A 20,297-nucleotide genomic window follows, 5' to 3' on the forward strand; every position below is an offset into this window, starting at 1 on the left:
CGTGTTGTGGGGCGATACTGAGCGTTGCGGACCCAACGGTAGCCTCCGAAATAACACGCAGGTGCTTTTCCCGCTGTTAAATACAGGCTGGCCGCCACGCCTCTCCTCTTCAACACACTCGCGGGCGACATTTTGAGCGACGCCATTCCTCTGAAGAACGGTTGTAAGCAGTTCGAAGCTGTAACTGCTCAGTCAAAATGCCTAAACGCTTTCTAATTAAGTTTATCATTAAAATATTAAAATGAACTTGATTTTTCTTTTCCTTCCATACCTCATCCTGTCCCTGGGCTGCTTCAGTCAGTTTGCTATTGTTAGTCATGGCATAACCTTCCAGAAATTACTGCGCGTTGCCTTTAAGCGACTTCATTAAAATGCATTCCTGCCAGAGAGCTCTTTATCCATACATATTAATAAGGCTTCGTAGCGATAATTAAGCGATGACTAATATGTTCGTGAATGTAAGTATCCAGCATAGGCAGGAGAAAGAATTTGTAGGTAAATAAGTTCTATATGTTATTGAAAAATAATACTGACAAAATTATTGGCAATTAAGATTTGCTGAGCTATACCAATTTAAAATAATCTTTTTTTCCTTTTACTCTTAAAGCAGATAGGACTGTCTTTGATACTGTGCTACCTTGTATCAAGAAACTCAACACAGGTGGGGCTGTGGGAAGCAGCACCGCTGCCCTGGGTGGCTTCAGCTGTCCTCCTGGGATCTTCCAGAGTCTCGCCTGCTGTCCCGAACCCTGTGGCTGGGAGATGAAGGTCTGTGCTGAACGCAGTGAGAGCCCAGGGAAGAGCGGGCAGGGCTGCTCTCTCAGGGCAAACGTAGCACTCAAGGGCAACACAGACACTCCAGGGTTAGAAGAGGGTGGTGCTAAATCTGGGGCAGGGTGTCTGCACTTGTAGGGAATCCCTGTAAAAAAATAGGGTCTCAGATCTGATTTGCACTCTTCTCAAATGCTCATTAATTCCGGACCAGCCAGAATGAGGCGAGTGGTGGGCATTTGTTACTGATAATGAAACTATTGAACAAAAACCCCGTCCATACGCGTGTTGTAGGCACTGGTGCAGCCATGGAGAGGTTCGTGGTATAGCCCGTGTATGAAGTTAGCAGCCTGCTACACCATTCAGGCTGGTTTGGGGCATTCGTAGGGGTGGTCGTTGCTTGTTTCAGTTCACGTCTTCCCTCCTTCCGTGGTGTAACCAGAAGTCTCTTCTCCCAACAGTTTGAGAAACTTGCAAAGAGCTGAAGATGAGAGACAGAAGCCACTTTGCAGCTTTATATAGATCTTTTGCATTTCCTGTGGGATTTTATGTGAATTTTTGTGCTCTCTGTGGTGCAGGTGATAATGGGGAAGGAAAGAGTGGTGACAGAAATTCATGTAAAGCAGGAGAATACATTTGAGGAGGTCTGAACTTCAAAGAGGTGTTGATGGTAGTGAAAATGCTGGGTGCTCAGCTTGCTGAAGAAGGAGTTGCTGATGCAAATGCTTCAGTATGTATTTAAAGTGAGATTTGGGCTTCCTGTTGTTTCTGGGGTTTTTTTTTAAGTTGACCCATATATCATTTCCCTGGATTCATAAGATTTTTTAGTACTCTGTTCTGTGAATGTATCAGAGGGACTACTTTTCAATTATAATTTCCATGCTTCTTATTTCATTTTCCATAATTAAGTGTTAGACTTTCATAAGATGCATTATCTCTAAAACGCTAGCATTGCATAGCAATTTCATTTTATGTGAACTTAATTTGCAGAATTTTTTTTAAACACTTCTGCAGTTAATGTATTGGCTTATATTATTCTACAGGTTTTCCAGTAGATAGAATCTGTGTTCACAGTCAGAATGTGCTATATGTAATACAGGTTGCTTTTACTCAGGCTTAAAAGGGTATTAAACATTCTCAGGAAAGCTGAGCACTGCTTGCTCAGAGTAAAGGAAAAAGAAACACTCTTCATTGCATTTCAGCCTGCACATGTATCTAAGTGACTGTTTATCATAAAGAGAAGGCATCAGTCATCAGTTTTTTGTACTGGGAGGCAGCCTGGGATAAATAACAAATCCTGTAATTAGGCGCCAATAGAATCTAATTGACTTAGGTTAGTCCTCAAGCTGAAATCTAGTCTTTCTCTCTTGTCATGGCATGGAGCATCCTTTGTTTAATGAACACTGAAGGGAAATCAAGTGAGGTAAGAAAAAATAGCTCTTCTGAATGGATGCAGCCTTGTGCAAGTGTTTGAAGTTGTTATTTTAAGTGCTTATTTTAGCGACTTTTGAGCTGAGCATTTAGAATATATAGAGTAGCATTTAGGAAAAATGTTAATGTGGTTGCTTACTTTAACATGAGCTGCAGCTCTGCCAGCAAAGATGAGACATGCCATTTAAGGAACACTAAAGCTTTGAGTGAAGTTTTTACTCGACTTTATTTAGAAACTTGCTGGAGTGCACCGGATGCTGGGGGAAACCAGAACACACTTTTTGGATTGTCAGACCAAAGGCAGGAAGGTTCCCACAGAGCCCTCCTCCTTATGTAGCTTCTGTTTCTTATTTAGATTTTGTTTTTTAATACCCAAGAGCTTTTAGTGGTGTTCTGACAATTGTGGCCTGGAAATTTGTCTAAATTAAAGCAGGTTTTGTTTGTTTACTTAAAAGTGCTAACAGACTCAGACAGTCCCACAGCATTTTTCAGGGCTTACATCATTCTAAAATATATTCAATTGATTCAAAACAAATTTGACAAAAAAAAATAATTTTCTTTGCCCACTTGATGTATTTGTATCTACACGAAAAGAACAGCTGAGCCTTGGCAGGTATGCTAAGTGTAGTATGTGGAATTGATATGAAATATCAATTAAGAAGCTTGTTTTAGTTGCTGGAAGGTACAAGAGAACACAAGGAGTTAAACAAGCTAGTCTGAAGATGTGAGACTAAATGCAGGAGAGGTTGGGAGCCAGATCCTCAGCTAATGTAAGTAAATGTGAGTTCCACTGAGGGTATATCAGATGAAGGGCAGCTCCCTTATTGTTTCGCTTCTTTTTTTGGATGATTTGAGGTTTTATGAATCCCCACGTAAAGAAAGATGTGAAGAGCCAGGTATGCCTTCACAAACTGTCTGAAAAGTTGAGGACGATCAGTTGAGTCACGGAAGTTTTCTTCACGTTTGTTCATTGCAGCTATGTGATACAGTGGCTGTATTACAACACGTATAAAAAATACAAATTAACATCAAACCCTTATTCACATTTATTTATCACATAATTAAACACAGGATCACAGTGTTTTTAACTCTAGTTTTGCCTTCGCAGACTCTCAGTCAGGCCCCAGGAAAAGTACATGAAAACTGCTGTTAGAGGAGGAAGCTACTTTGCAGTCCAGGAGCGCTTGCTGTGGTACTCCTACCACTTCACTGCTGGTTTTCTTGAGGACAGATGCATTAGCTCAAGTGCCATGAGATACCAGAGCCACGCAGAAAGGAGAGATGGGTAAGCAGAGGATCTAGGTGCTCCAGAGGGTTAAATCCTGGGGTACTCCGACAGCAGTAGGACAAACCTCCTCTGTAGTCCCAGGATAGAGGGGAGGAGTGTGACAGGCATATGGAAGTGCCCATTTGTTCTCATGGAGTTGAAATTAGCTTTTGAAGGTAGCCACCTCTCTCTTTCTCATTCAGAAAAATGTCATCTACTTTTGGTGGCATGTCCTGTGGAAAAGTGAGAGACTGAAGGAAGAAGGTATGGGGTTTGGGCTCTGAATTTCAGCAACTGAGAGTTTTTAGGACTTCATAATTTATCTTTCAAGCAAAAAGACTATTATGTAGGCTTACACGTGTGTTGGGAATATTTTAAAAAAGAAATTCACAAAAGAATGAAGTAGTGTGCAACTCCTTTCATACATAGAAGCTCTTCTGCCTTAGAGTCTGCCCCTATTCTAAAATGTTGGGAGACCAAACTCCTGGGAGAGATTAAAGGATATGAGGGAGAGATATGAGAGTGACAGTCTGGTTCATGGCCATTGGATTTGGCATTTGTCTCTTGCCACAAAGAGCTTACAAAACCATGAATAATTACATAATAAATATAGTTGTGGAAACAGCTCATTTGAAGAAGACAAGGAGTGTGTACACTTGTTTACATTACTGAAAAATCTGAGTTTCTGATTTGTCTCACTCCTGCAAAAAAATGCAAAGAACAAAAAGAGCAGAATTATATTCTAGTTAAGGCATAATCTAATAGTGTGTACAATTCCCTGCTGCAGGACTAGAGTGTGTCCTGAATTGCACTGGTACGAGCTGAAGAGAACAGAATTCGATTCTGAGAATCCAGGTAACTGGTGGTGATACCCAAATCAGAAGAAAAACAAATTTGAGTTTCGTGGGTTGAAATGGCAAATCACTTGTTGATTTTACCTGTACAGTTACCTGAAATCACTGAATGGCTTCTGAAAAACTGTTTTAGTTTCAATGTGCAGCAGCTATATGAAGATCTGTTGCTTCCTCCATTTTAAAGGCCTAATCAAGACTCTTCTGAAGTCATCCAAAAGCTTTTTATTGGTTAGAGGTGATGCAGATTCAATTGCAAATAGTTAGGTTGCTCGCTGGTATATTACTTTAGGAAAGTGCTGATTGATTTATTCTCCTGTGCAAATGTTTGGTGATGAGTGGTGACACCAAAGCCTCAGTCTGTGTTCGACTGTTTGGAGTCCCTTGAACATGGTTTTGTAAGGCCATTTCTAGCTAGTAATTGGTAACTGGATGTGGTTAGGGTAGTTAGATAAACATACAGAGGAAGGGGATGAATCACTAAGTAAATATAATGTTGATGCTGTAGGAACTGCTGTTACGTACAGCACATTTGTGGCAGATGTGACGTATTTGTTTTCTGGTGTCAGGAAAATGTTACTTGAATTGAGTCTAAATGTGTGGTTCCAAATCAGCATATCCACACCTTCTTGATGCATATGTTGTCTCCATTTAGACTTAACCAGTTGTCAGCTTTTAACATACCCCACTTCTTTTTACATATCCCCTTAGAATCTGGTCCCCTAATCTGAGGTCATATCAGAGAAGTTTCCATTGCTGTAAATGTCAGTGTAGTTGCATCATTAAAAGCCACTAAATTAGATGGTCTGCGTTAATGTAAAAAGACATTTATGCCAGTGAAACAGCATTATGGTTATTAGTGGAGCATGTTGGCAGTTTCTGTCAGCAATTTTTGCAACCATGTAACATAGAAAGGGATAAAAATACCATTTACTGTGATTTGCATGCCACATAAAGACGGCAGAGTGATACGGTACCACAATCACGAAGAAAAGCCCTGCAAGTAGTTTTCTGTCCTCTTTTTTGCACTTTTTCAGGATCTTGGTGGGTACACTAAATCTACCTGAAGAGCCTTACGCTGCTTGTGGGTGCTTGGGCTGGGGCACCCCGTTATCCAGCAGTCCCAGGGAAGCCTGGTCCATCCTTCAGCGGATGGAGCCATCAGCCTTGTTGGGAGGGAAGAGGAACCGAGGCAGAAGGGTTGATGCCAACATTTGCATGCATCCAGGTAAAGGGTTTATTCATTCCTGTTTAGTGTTGAGGATTTAACCATTAAAAAGGCCTAATTAGAAGACAAATTAGATGTTCGATCACCCTGTTGCAACTGAGATAAAAAGCGTGTATGTCTAAATATATGCTTTGTGCATATATATATATGATACATGTATATATATGCATATGTGCTGAAATGAGATCTCCAATCCCCTAGTGTTAATTTTATTTGTAATGCACAATCTTTGTTCAGAAGAAAGATCAAAATTTATATCAGAAGTGTGGTTAGTACATTCCCTTCGTGTGTGTGCATGCATATACGTGCACCTAATTCACAATTTCCAGCCCCCAGTTTCCAAATGCTGGGTCCCACTCTGCCACGGCAGAGTCCTCGGTTCTTGGCAAAGCTGGACTGCTTTGAAATCATGGAAGACTTTTTTTGAAGACAAAAAACTCATGTCTGAGCTTTGAACTCTGTGAAATTTGCCATGATTTGTAGAATATGTCTGCCTTGAGTTTTGGTGCAAAGTTTCAGCAAGGAACTGAGTACTAAGTCACAATACATAGAAAATTACATAAGCTATTGCCAGGCAAGATATTGCAGTGATACCATAAAATCCTTCTCTGGTTACTGCTTTCCTGATTCACTTGGCATGAAAAGTTATCTTGACTTCTACTTACTATTATCATAAAAACTACAGGGGTTTCTTCTTGCTGCTACTTGTTTTGTGAAAGATCCAGTAATTGGTAACATGTGAATTAACATTTTGCAGTAACAGAACAGAGTACACAACCAACCATGAGAAATAGTGTTCTGAAAAGTCACTTTAGCATTTAAATCTATGGCAAGCATCAGAGCTAGAAAACCACACTCTTTAAGAAGCAATGGACTTGCACATCAAGTAGCTTACTTTTCTCCTGCTGGTAACCACCTATGTAAATATTGGCAACTAAAATGGAAACATGGTAAAAAATTAATAGTCATCACAGATCCTTTTATGCGATGCTTATATTTTTGTAAATCTTTGCAGCAAATTCTCTTGTATCTTCATACTGGAATTGTTTTATACTTGGTTTGAATGTACTCCCTTGCAATGTTATACTGTGATCTGCTGCTTTGTTAGAATTTAGTTATTGGTAACATGTTTAGCTTAGTTTGGTGCACTACAAATTACGTGTATGCTCCATAACATTGACTGTGAAACAGTGAACAACTAACAATGCCAGAAAAAGAATGAAAAAGGAAAATCAGAGTCAAAACACCCTGTAAAGTCTTAAGGTACATTTTAAAAGATTGATGAGTTTTCCAGCCTCCTGTGGATTACCTCTACTATACAGGCTAGTGAATTACTTGGATCATCTTCCCCCTGATATCCTTGACTTAATTGAGCTGTAGTGTGAGAAACATTTATTCAACAACTGCAGGCGCCAACGCTGCGGGGGAGCTCTTCAGCTGGGCTGGAGAGTGAGGACTGTAAGATTCTCAGAGATTGTTCAATACAGCCATTAAAACACAGCAATGGATAAAGCCTTCTTGAAACCTCTAAGTCACTGGATAGATCTTTTGATTCGAAATCTTTTTGAACTAGGGTCACCTATGGTTCCTTTGCAGCTCTCAGCCTCGCTGTTGCATAAAAGAGGCCTTCAAATTTCACCCATTTTGTCTGACAAGATCCTTTTTTCAGTATTCATCCTTCATGACCACAATTCAATCATTTAAGATGACAAAAAACACCTAACAGTGGGTTCTCAATTCTAATGGAGTAATTTTTAGCTGGTATTGTTAGTAATAGAGTAAAAAAGGAACACAGGCTTTCGAATTGGAAGCAACCTGGTACTTTTAAGAAGCTATTCTGGATAACTGAATGAGCAGTGCTAAAGAAATGGAAGGAAATTTAAATTTTGTCCTTGCAAGATACGTTAATCCAATATTTATAAGCAAGACTGTAAAATCAGGACTGTCAGAGAATGAGCTCTGTAACTGGAAGCAGAAATTCGCTGGTTCCAGACCTGGCCCTGCTTTGTGACAGTAAGCACGTTGCTTAATTACGTTGTCTTGGTTTTCTCTGGTTTTGACACTGGGATGAGAAGCAGCTTTGAGTAAGGCTGAACGTACCCGTGATACAGAGAAGAGAGGGAGCAACAGGTTTTCTGCTGGCAGGTGGCACTGAGCGCTTCCTGCGGCAGATGAAGCTGGGGTACTGAGTGTGTAGTCCTCTGTGCACCTCCAGTAAATCCAGTCCACACTGGTGACCCGAGAATCACTGTAAACAGGGAACTTTGAAATGTTCATAGAGAGGATATTATAGAAAGCCAAGAAACCATGGCTGGGATATGCAGTTAGCAGAGTGAATTTTTCCACAGAAACCTCAAAGACATTTCCAGTTTTAATGTTTTTAGCTTTGAAAATATAATCCAACTTTCTCATTTTTAGGTCTCTGACCATTATCCCCTGGTCTCAGCAGAACAGCAGCAGAGTATTTAACAGCTTCATTAATGCCAGAGTAATAATTACATACTGCAGGAGTGGCTATCACATCAGGAATTTTTGTACCAGAACTTCAACTGCATTCTGATTCTTCAGAACTCAAGAGCAACATTTGTAAAGGTATAAAATTAGTGAAAAAGATTATGTAATCTGAATCTAAAACAATACTAGTATCTTAAAAAAGAGAAAATGGGAGACTGTGAGCTGGCTGCACTGCAGAACAGGTAGCTTACTCATTGTGGGGTTAGTTACAGCTGCTCAGAATAACAGTTTCACCCTCCACCCCTTCATGGAAAAGACTAAGGCAAAAGTGCAAGCTGTTGGCTGGGCTGAGTAATTAATGCACAGAGAATGGTTTACCCAATGAGTCTGCTTTGTCTATACATGGATTTGAATTATAACAGTATTTGAAATGATGCGAGTCTGCTTTGTCTATACACGGATTTGAATTATAACAGTATTTGAAATGATGTGTTTTCATTTCTTTCCTTGCTACATGATCCCAAGTTATCTGCTGTGAAATTTTTCAGTGCAATATTCAGAACTGTGTTTCATATTTATAATTGGCCAAATAATCCAGATGCCAGCTTCTGTTTTCTTTGTGATTATTTATTAATTGTGTTCATTACATTTATATGTATAAATGTAATATCTAAATATTCTCAGAGTTATCATACTAGGTTTCAAAACATGCACAAAACAATAACAAAACTAAAGGAAAAAAGAATTTACAAAATCTTGCTGTATTTGCTGATTTATAAATGACAGAGATTACTAGCTATGTGTGAATCACACAGGTGGGAAAAACAGGTCATCTGTCACGTTTCCTTCCTCTGGATCTTGAAAATAGAAACTGGAGCTGGCTCAAGGGCTCACTGCACGAAAATGCCTTTCTCTTTTAGAGAAACTTACTTGGGGAAACATGAGAGATGTGAAGCTTTGTGCATACTTACAAAGTCTTTTCATCTTAATTATGAGCATCTGAGACCTTACAATTTTTTCAAGCATCAGGATGGTACAGTGATGTTATTTTATAGCAAGGCCTGTATAACTATAGTTAGAATCCACATGCACATTCTTCACGTTGTCCCCAGGTACCTGGTTAATCATGGATCCCTTAGTGACTCTTCTAAGCTTTGGGTTAGTTTCTGAAGCGTGACACTTCTAGAGCCTTCCCACCATTCTGCCTATGTTAGGTCTCATTTTAAAAATGACACTTTAATTTGATATTTAACTATTGTCCAGCCTGGAAAGAAGGAGGAAGCCAGGGCGGAGGCTTTGGGGCAGCTGCTGAGGGCTGCAGCTGGATGGTCCACAGGGCCTTGCACCCTGGCACTTACCTATCTTCAACTTCAGATCACCTGTCAGGTTGCAACGAAGCTGTCTTTGTGCTCCCAAGAGCTTGGCTTAAACATTATTTATGCCTTTTCTTGTAATTTGACCAATCTGCATAGAACGTGGCTAGGGAAGTCGGGGTGTGCTTTATAAATCGCTTGTACAGCTACAGGATGCGGCAGCAGCGTGAAGTTTTCCTCTGCACCCACTCCCCGTCGCATACGGAGAAAAGACCAGTAAAGTGGGTAGAGCAGAAGCGAGGGGCTTTCACGCCCTGGCCCATTACATCACTTCGGCACTGCCCGCTGGTTATTTGCTCTCTATATCACTTCTCCCCAGGGGGCTCAAAGAAATCAGCAAATCTCCCCCAGCAGAGCTACGAATCCCTAGCCCAATTCATTCAGGCACAGCAGGAAAGCCGGGGATTAATCAGAGGGAGAATGCTGTGAATTCCTGCGCGCTTTTTCTTTCCCCAGCGCAGCTGGTGGTGGGGACACTGCCAGATGAAAGCGGGGCTGTCAGCATCCATCAGCCTGGCTCCGGCGGCTGCATTCCAGGGGATGGGTTGGCCTCAGCTGGTAGCTCCGGTGCCGCTTCCCTCTGCCAGGTTAGATGCAGGAGGAATCCACATTCAAGTACACCTTGCTCTTCCAGCTTTCGATCTGTTTTTAGGAGTTACCAAATTCTCTAAGACAAAATTAGAATGGAGATATTTTTGAAGGTTAGGCCACAGCATCACAGAAACCAGGGATGAGAGAATTTATTGACAGCCCATCTTCTCGCCACTTCGGAGTTGTTCTTTTTCTGATCTTAAATTTCCAAAATGAGGTTTCTGTGATGTAACAGGGAAGCTATTCTTAAGGAGCTTTTTACAGGAAATTCTGTTTTCTCTAGGATGTCATTGTTCAGTTACGACTTATTGTTGTAGTTCTCCACGGTGGTAAAATACCCACTGATAGAGCTGAATTTTTCCTTTTTTTGATTCACAGAATCCCACTATGTGTATTAATCATCTTCTGTTCTCCAGCCCCCACAGCACTGTCCGCATGTATTACTGTTATGTAGCTGTGCTGTGATCATACATGGGAGTCAGTGGGTGGGAGCCCATGTTTTTTATTGTAGCATATTTATCAGAAGAGTGCTCCACTGCATTGCAAACAGTAAACAAGTATCAGAAATACTGTGATAAATGAATGTTAGAACAGCACAGCATGAAGCAGTGGCCCGGCAGCCTCACTGCTAGGTCTTACCATAAAATTGAGCACTCATTAGGTCTGCAGTATTATTGGAAGTGTGTCCCTCCAGGTTTCCTCCCATGAAGACAGTGATCCCCAGTAATCCCCTGCTGTGCTGACCGCCAGCGATCTGCCACATCACAGTCAGCAGCCTGCAGCTGGCCAGCAGAATCGTTTTCTATACAGTAATGATGGTCTGTGAAAAATGTTAAGGAAGGAGAAAAAATTGGAAACTGTTGCTTTTAAGACAATTTTAAGTTCAAGGGCCAGCCTGTGCCAAGACTAATCAGAAATGTGGCAAAAACTAATATGCAATCTTCTATGAAGGTGAAAATCTATTTATTTTAATATAATTTATAATATTATTAATGAAATTTGTGAGTACATATGATTTGAAGTAGTAATATACTCATGTTCAAAGTCTTTATTTCGAAATTTGGGATTTGGGGATTTGTTTACATTTTAACATACAGAATTCCAAAAATCATAATTATCTTTCATTACTACTTGCCATCCTGCAACTACTTTTTCTTTCTTGCTTTGATCTGAAAGGCCATATCAGGTCCACTTCAGCACCTATCTTTGCAGCATAGAGCATTTACCACTTGGCCATGCAAACAGTTGTGCCGGGGTGACACAAGGCTGAGGATAAGCAGTTGGAGATGGTAAAGGGTTGTACCTTAAGCCAGTGGTGCTGTTAAAAATTCATTCACGAAACACAACTGGGGGAGGAGGGGGAGGGAGAAATGAACAGGGGGATGAAAATTAATGACATGGGGGAAGAAATTCTTAAATCAGCATTGCCACTGGGAAAATCGTATTTTTATGCATTTCTGCTATATCCTTAGTGTCCTCAGGCTCCTGAACTTTGGATGCGAAGAGCTGAACAGGCCTATTTGCTATTCAGTACCTTTTCATGCTTTTCTGTGATCCTCTGAATATATTTATCTTGTACATGCATATGTAAAAATCTGTTATTTTAGTTATTGTTTTCCTTTCCGACCTAAAACTTCTATTCCAACTAGTAAAGACTTGCTAGAGACTAAGTGGGCATTGTTTAAACACTTCCCGTCTATCTCCGCTGATATACTTCAATCTGTTTTGCTAAAGAGAAAAAAAGATTAATCATTCTTGGGGTTTTTTTTTAGAATACTTGATTCTGACAGTGAAGGCAATTTGTGTGGCTTAACTGTGATGCAGACACTATCCTCCTGTTGTTTGAGTCATACTATCTTATTTTATCCAAGTTCTTAGAAATAACTCTCTGAAAGGTCAATCTTAGTTTAGTAATTGGGATTTTGGGGGTTTGGTAGGAACAATCTAGTTCCAAATAATTAACCTGGACAGCATGTCATTGAAGGAAGAAAAAAATAACTCCCTCATTTCTCTGCTTTCCTCTTAGATCTCCACACAGGTTACCAAGACCTAAGGTCTCTGTGTGCAGTTGTACAGTGCGTCTGCTCACCTGTTTACCCGTCCCAAGAGGCGAGGAACGAGCAGAACGTGTCTGAATTACTTCTGCGCAGGATAGCTGAGCTGGGGGTAATAATTTACTGCAGATACAGACCGACAATAAATTAGTACGCCCCCAAGAGTCTGGAAGAAACAGAGGAGGAGCAGTGACTCATTTCTGAGTCATAGAGCCTCCCCGGATTTATCCTGGGATGATGTACTGTATGCACCACTCCTTGATCTGGTCTGTCTCGAAAGGACAACTGAGCCCTCAACAGCCCTGAATATAATTGTGGAAAAATAAATGTTAGCTAGCAGCAATCATTCCTTGGCAGCAGCAGACTTTATTATGTTTTGTAAGATCTTCCCTGTATCAGGTCAGAATTTTGATAAGAAATGGGGAAAAATTGCAGGGCAGATTGGTTTGGCTGCTCAGTCAGTCTGCAGTCAGAAGTTGTCAGATCACCCCTCTGCAACCCTTGGCACGAGTTACAGGAGCTGCTTTGGGGGTGTATTAGGGATCAGTCAGAGATCCCTATATCGTTAAAGTGGTGGGCAGCCATGCAGCAGCAGAGACAACACTTTTTGTGCTTTTTCTTTCTCCTCGGTTTCTTCTAAAGGTTCTTTCTGCTGGGAGCATTTTCACTGCTTAGCATTGTTTGATGCCTGAAGCTGCATCAATCTCCCACCCAGCCCCGCACGCCATGGCCGCCCACCGTGGCTGTGCTCGGGGACCTGCCCTTCTTCTCAGCACCAATTCCTAACGGCAGGGGAGGATGGAGGCTTCAGACCTCTGGCACAAACAAGGCGCCCTGTAATCAAAACCATCTGGGTTTATATGGGTCCTTTTGAATTGGGTGGAAACCACCACTTGAGAATACCAATTGTACCAGAAGCTTTCTCAGGCAAATAAAACTCATGTAAGGGATTGGTACCAGTCCTGCGCTCAGTCGTGGGGTGTACGAGACAACAGGAGGAGAGGTATCTGCAAAGCCCTGCAGTATTCTGTGGTTGGGGCTCCAGTGTAATTACAGCAACCTCAGACCCTTGTAGGGCACAGCATATAGGAATCATAAAGCTACTTTAAAGTCATGGTCCCCGTTCTTTGTCACAGCACAAGAATAGAGAGGCTGAAAATCTGGAGTTTAGACTTTGACAAAATCTGTTCTGAGGCGGGAGCAGTTCTAATTCCTCATAACCTTGTCAGGATTGCTTACAGCACATTTTCATCCTACAGCTGTGGCTGCATTTTGTCTTACCAGGCACCAAAGTCAAGATTTGAACCCCTGTTTATAAAGTATTTTCGTTGAAGGCACTTTAATCTCTTTGCAGCACTGACTACTCCTAGCTGGCAGAATAGCTGTGCTAGCTGGACTGTGGACTGTTGTTAATTTTCACAGATTTTTCTTTTTACAGATCACAAGTGTTGTGTGTGATTTGATGAGCTATCTAAAAGGAGGAGGTTGTATTCCCTCTTTTTTCTACCTTTCCTTTAGTCCAAGCCTCATGGTTCCACTTCCACTCTATTATTCAAAGTAATAGCACTCATTAGACCTTTTGGTGAGCTGATTTAACTCCCCGTCTGGCAAGAAACTATTAGCTTGGCAAGATAAAAAGTGTGCTTTCTGTTTGGTTAGCAGTTGGAGGGGTCCAACAAGCATCAGAGCCAGCAGATGATAAGCTTCAGGAATGCATGGCTGTGAGGAGGAGGAATGGTTCCTCCCCCTTTAAGGATCAGGGAGCTATCAGATCAGATCGCTCCATCTCCTGTAACTTCACCCTGAACCTCCCACCATGTTCCAAATTTGAACAGTCAGCAGGTTAGGAAAAAGTGAACAGGCTTTCAAACCTGGACACTGGTGCAATGAGGGGACCAACAAGCTAAAAACAACCACAGAAACCCAACTGATGGTGCAAGTCAGCCAGGAGCGTTCTTAATTTCTCCTTGTCTAACAGACCTTTTTTTGGCTTATTATATCTGTTTCCTTTTGAAAGTGTCATGGATAATGTATCTATCTTAAGTACGTTAACTGTCAGATATTTTGGCAGGGGTCCGTTTTAATGCTAGTTCTGTTTTAAAGATGATGAATGTCCACTGTAAAAAATTCATTATCCTTCTTCCTGTTGACTGAAGCGGGTATTGATAACAGTCTCAGAAGATGAAGCCGTCAGTCACTAAACAGTCATAAGCATTAAAAATGTATGTAAAGAAATAAATTTCCCTTATTCCTATTTCTTTTACATACATCAAATATGGGATACAATGAGAGGTTTGGATTAAAGATTAGTGCTAAGTTTGAGCTGAGAAGATCTAATGAACTACCTGTAATAGACACCATGCTGAACCATGCTGAACTATTCACCAGTAGTGAATAGACCTGGACAGAAATGCAAAATTCATTAGAAACATCATTGCACAAGAAGGAATATTTATTTCTGCGACTTTTCCATCTTTCTATCAGACTAAGTCCTGTTTCACAAGCAATTCTTGCTTCCTTCTGCATGAGCAGCGGTTCTCATTGCACATCCATAGGCAGTTCTAATCAACCTAACGCTATTAGGCAGTAACAAGGTCTTGGAAATAATACAAGGATGTAACTTGACATTACATGTATATATATTCAGATAATTTTAAGCACAGTTCAAGAAGCTTGGCTGCTATTTTATGAAATAAGTGAATCCAAACTAAGTTGCTACACCTATAAAAATAGCCATTACAGACAGACCTCCAGATCAGAATGCTATTCACAACATTAGACTTGTGATCAATATCTGTGGGAGAGTGTTGCTAGAAATAGTCATGCCATGGTAAACCTACATGCCGTTTGCTTCCTGCTAGCTCAGAACAGTTCAGGCCCCAGTCTCTGCAAAGTTTCCACCATGTTTTATCTTCAGGAACATATAGAAGAAGCAAAGCCACTCGACTCAAGAGAGAAGAAGAAAATCCTCTGCATTCTTAGATTGCATAGCAGTGTCACTGAAAGGAAATGAGTGCTAACTCTGCCTTTGCCTTATGAGGTGACATTTTCATTCCCAGAAGGCTTGCATTTATGCAACTATAGATTCGCAGATTAGAAACAGGAGGAAGGCTTTGCGTGTGTACGTGTTCCACATTACCTGGGGGGTTTATTGTAAATCAACAAACTGGTCCTCCAGAGGCAAATCTCTTTTTGAACTCATCTGGGAAGTTTGTATCTGGATCTGATGCTGCCACCTGGTGTCTAGGTGATGCTTTAGGCTGGCCCAAACCCCCAGGTAAGGGCCATCCCTGCACACAGGGCTGTTGCCTTCCCATATCATATAAGGGCCTGGGGTAAGAGGACCGAGAATAAAACGGGTTTGTAAGCTTAGCCGCACCTAAGGACCAGCTGGGTTCTCTCCAAATCCACAAAAAGCTGATTCCACCTACCATGCTGTCTGCAGCAGCCAGTGAGGAGGAACCTGGGTTGTGAAAGTGCTTGGCACTGGCTCAGGTTGGGGGGAACTGGAATTCTTCTCTCTGGAGCAATCTGGCAAATTCTCATTTCATCTTCGCAGCAGCAGCAGGCAGAATAGTGGACCTGGAGGCAGGACGATCCCCACAGAGTGGTCCAGGGCTTTAGGATGGGTAAGTGCCAGAGTCAAAATACATCTTTTAGGAAGCAGAATCAGTGGACTTCACAGTAGCTTTCCATTTACAAAATCGGCTGCATAAAATGAGCTGGACAAGAGAGACCCGGGCTCTGCAGCGGGGGATGGTTTGGCCAAGCTGGCACGTAGGTTGACTCTGCTGCCGTTGCGCTTAGCTGCCTTGGAGGGGCATTGCCTTTGATAACAGGGATTGATTAGGCAGCCCTCTTGCTTTTTCTTGTGTCCTAATGTGATATTGGTAAAAATGTTTGTGTAACCATGCTGTGAATTAAGTTAGAAGCACTAAAATAACTAACACCCACCACCCCCCTGTTTATTTTTAACATGAATGAATTCCTCATCCAGTTCACCGTGTGAAAACACTTGTATGAGAATTTCCACAGCCTCTTGATGAACCGGATGGGAAATCAATCCAGCTGGAGAAACAAAAATCTACATCCCCATTCCAACAAAAAAATTATGGCCCAGCCAGATCCGTTCCTCAGTCTGTGCTGTGCTGTGCAGAGACAAGACAAAGTGCTGGTCTGAGTTACACTTTAAGCAATCCAGCCTTTGAATGTGAGACAGTCTAAGGCTACACCTGGAAACAATTTGCTCTCCATCTCTTTTTCTTTCTCTCTTTCTTTCTCTGCAGTATGCCTTTTTGCTTGGTTTCACTATACAGTATCACAAACAGCTATATGAGCATGGAGCAGGGATAACTCACGTGCCTGGGGCTGGGGAGAAGAAAGGCTGCCTGAGCTGATGCTGCCACCAACAGAAATGTCTTTGGAACCGGGGCCAAGTAATCAGGTAAAATGCTCTCTGTCTGCTTATGCCAAGCAGTTTCTTTTGCTATTCTCCAAATATTTATGTCTTTGCAAAACACATAAACATTTCAACAGTGGTCTATCTAGCACTTATTTCCAGCACTTAATGTGAAGTTGCTGTTTCCATGCTCCTAAACCTCCTTCGATATGACTAATTCACACTGGGTGAGCTCCTGACTTGCCTAACCAGAGGCACGTAGCCCCATAGTATGAGAAACAAACTCAGACAGAGAAGTAACGGGAAGTGGTGACGGGGACAGCCGCGCTGCTCTGTTTGCATATCTGCAACTGAAGTTCACGTCTCCTTACTTCTCTTTTTCCCTTCTTGTTTTCCTCCTTCCTCCTTTTCTGCAGTGGTTAACAGAAGAATTTGAGGTTTAAAAGGTGCCTGTCTCTGAACTTTCCAACAGTAGCAAAAATGCAGGAGAAGTTTGGATTTTAGATTAACGTTAAATCTAAATTCAGCTGGTATATTAGAGTTCAGTGTTTCCTCTACTATTTATTAATAATTTAGACACTTAGTGTATCTTCTCATCTTAAAATTCTGAACTCCTCACTGATTTACACTAGCAAACACCCCGACACATAAGAATTTTCCCAGTTAGGATGAGTAACTGAGGAGCTGAATTAATCAACATTGCGTGGTCTGTGACAGCTTGGAGATAAAATTCCTGAGCCCCCGTTACTTCATTGACTTTCTGCAAAAAGCCTTCCTTTTATATTTTTAGAGCTTAGAGGATGGCATGTACATAGCAAGTTACATCTAAATAGCACACTCTCCAAAAAGTTTGCTATTTTCTTAATGTTCATGAATATTTCAGGAACTCGTGCTAAGAGGTTTCAGTGCATTCCAGGACAATGATTTCAGGTTTCTGTTTTGCCTTAAGAGGAAACGTGGCTTACTGTGACACATTCTACATGGTTTGCATTATTCTTTTAGACAGGGTTTATTGCTGTTACAGAATCAGATGTCCTGAAAATATACTACTTTTTTTTTTTTTTTTTTTTTTTAAGCAGGAGTATATGTTCTTCCAACTTTCTCCCTGTTTTTCCATTCTTATCATCGGTCCTTGACATGAGATGGGCATCATTTTTGGCTGTTGTGAGAGTAGAGTTCTCTCTAGAAATTCATTCATTCTCTTAAGTCATGAGCAAGACTGGAGTTAAGGAATAGAGTTTACTTTTCTCACCCTTTCAGCTCATTGTTTTCCATTGCTTGAACTGGTGAATACACTCGGATGAAAATTTGCAGTGACAGCAATGCACAAGATAACCAAATTAGCCTTTTCCAGCTGAAATGTCTGTGATTCTATTGTAAAATAATTACAGTGATTGGCATCAGCACATATTATAGCATCTGGGAAACGTTAGCTTAATCTCAGTACAAGTTACATTTCAATATGTAAATGTACAATTTCATTAGTAATCTTTGCTTATATTGATGCATTTTTGATATACCATAAGACCTCTTAAAAATAATACTCTGTTTAACAAATACATTTGCTGCCTACAAGGTGTACGTTCTCAGACAACTGAAGGAGCGCTTAAATAACATATAAAATCCATGTCAGAGTTCAAGATACGTGCTTATACTGATTGCTTTTACTTTAAAGAAATGCCTGATAGCATGCTAAGGAAATTATTGTAATTTAAAAAACCAGAATGTGAGAGAAGCCAATATTAAAAAGTATCTGGGTCATTGCTTCTCATAGTTAGAGCAGAGAACTCAAAGAATGCTGAGAGACAAGCTCTAGCTAATCTCTCTATCGTAATGTAACATGAACTTGCCTTACAGCTGGTTTAGGTGGGTTTGCACAAAAATACAGAGCTGTTAATTGGGGCAGCTGAGATGCAGTCATTTTGTCAACTTTGCATTTGGGAGCAGAAAGGCAGAGGGCTAACTAATAACCCAAACTGCTGTATACGAATGTGAATCGTTGCATTAAGATAAGAGACAACAGATTATTTTTCCCTTAAGTTAGCCGTCTCTTGCATTAACTATTTTAGACTCTGAGTAAAATGAGGATGGCAAGATTCAGTAATACAAAGTCCTTTGACCACATTAAATGTTTCTGTTATTTAGCTCAGTTAAATGATGCTAGCTAGAATAGTCAGTGACACAGAGACAGCAATTTACTACTCCAGCTACAGGGCACTTGCCTGCCCAGGGACATAGAGCTGTAACTCCTAATTACAGGTGGATTAATCGGTGACAACTGAGGCAACTATTACTGCCAGCTGCCCTCTTCTGCCATGGATCACCTCCTCACAGGTTTGGGATCTGTCTTTGCTTCTTGGCCAGCTCCATTTACAGCCCGATATAGTGATGTAATTTGAAATCAGTGACAGTTAACATAAATATGCTGGGTCGTGAACTGGGACAGCTGAGGAGTGGAAGGTTCCTTGACTGTGATGTATATCTACAGGGATGGAAACCTCCAAGGACCACAGCTCACAGCAATAATTTCTTTAGCCACCCCACCTCCAATCATTTGCTCTTGGAACAAGAGCCTGCACTTGGGCTCAGATGGAAAATAAGATTAACAAGAAAACCACTTTCCTTTCTAAATTTTTCCCCTGTATAATACACACACTTTTATAAGAGGACAAAACCCCCTATCTTGCTAACTTTAATTCAGTCCCTAGTCTGTGGGGCAGCTTGCCTTGATTACATTGTACTAAATTACTCATCTTGGATATATGCTTCTCTTTATGTTCTCTGCCAAGAGCAAAAATATGATATTATTTGGCAAGAGGAATGTGTATCTAAAACGTCAAATTACAGCTCATAACTATTACGGGATAGTTTTGGCGATAGCCCTTTGTGATTGTTCCAAAACAGATGTCTCTTTCTAGGAGATCCTTAGAACTAATACATGCTTTATGTTTGGTTTGAGGTGGTATTTTGAGAATGTCGCACAAGGACTCTAGCTGGGTGCATATATTGCTTTAGTTTAACTTTAAAATTCTAATTTCTCAAGACTTCCAAGTCTTCAAATTGCATTAACTCATAATTCTGCGTGTACACACAGTGCAAACATGGAGAATTGCAGATCCTTTTTTACAATGACCAATATAGCCAACCTACGAAACTGCAACTGAAGAATAAAATGATAAAGCTAGTTCATATTTGTCAACTTTTTCATCTGATGTTACAAGACTGTTACCACTGGAACTCGATTAAATCTCTCGTGCCTCTGCCATCTTAATTAACTAATATCAGCTCTTACTAAAATTGAATTAAAGCATGTTGCTTGGTGTTAGAGTTCTGCAGCAGGTACCACCATCACCAATGCACAGCCCATGTGTGTTTGTTCACTTCTCATGGGACTATGAAAAATGGCTTTGGTTTAAATTTATGTGCATCTGCTAATTTGGTCTCCAGTGCCAAACTTAGAATGGATGGGATTCATGGGAATATAAAGGCTTAACAGAGAAATGGTAAGAGGCTGTCAAAAAACCCTCTGGAATTCATTCTTTGTATTCTGAACACTGATAGGAGCAATTGAACCATGATGATTTTACTATAAACAATTGTATAATTCAGCTAGTAGAAGGAATTTACTTTTGCTAATCTTATTGTCCTAAGATAGCATACTGGACATCATTTTAAATATTAAAGTATCCATATCTATTAGTAATACAACTTTCTTTGCTTGCTTTTGAGGAGGTTACAAACCTGGCGAAAGGCAGTCTCCCAGGATGGATGTACACTTGAAGCCATTCCGATGTTTCATGCTCCTGCATGTGCTGCCTACTCAGATATACAATTCCTTGGAGGCCCTTAACCCAACTGTGCCATGTTTGAGCTGCTAT

Source organism: Haliaeetus albicilla, chromosome 8, assembly GCF_947461875.1.
Source record: "Haliaeetus albicilla chromosome 8, bHalAlb1.1, whole genome shotgun sequence".
NCBI classification, from domain to species: Eukaryota; Metazoa; Chordata; class Aves; order Accipitriformes; family Accipitridae; genus Haliaeetus; species Haliaeetus albicilla.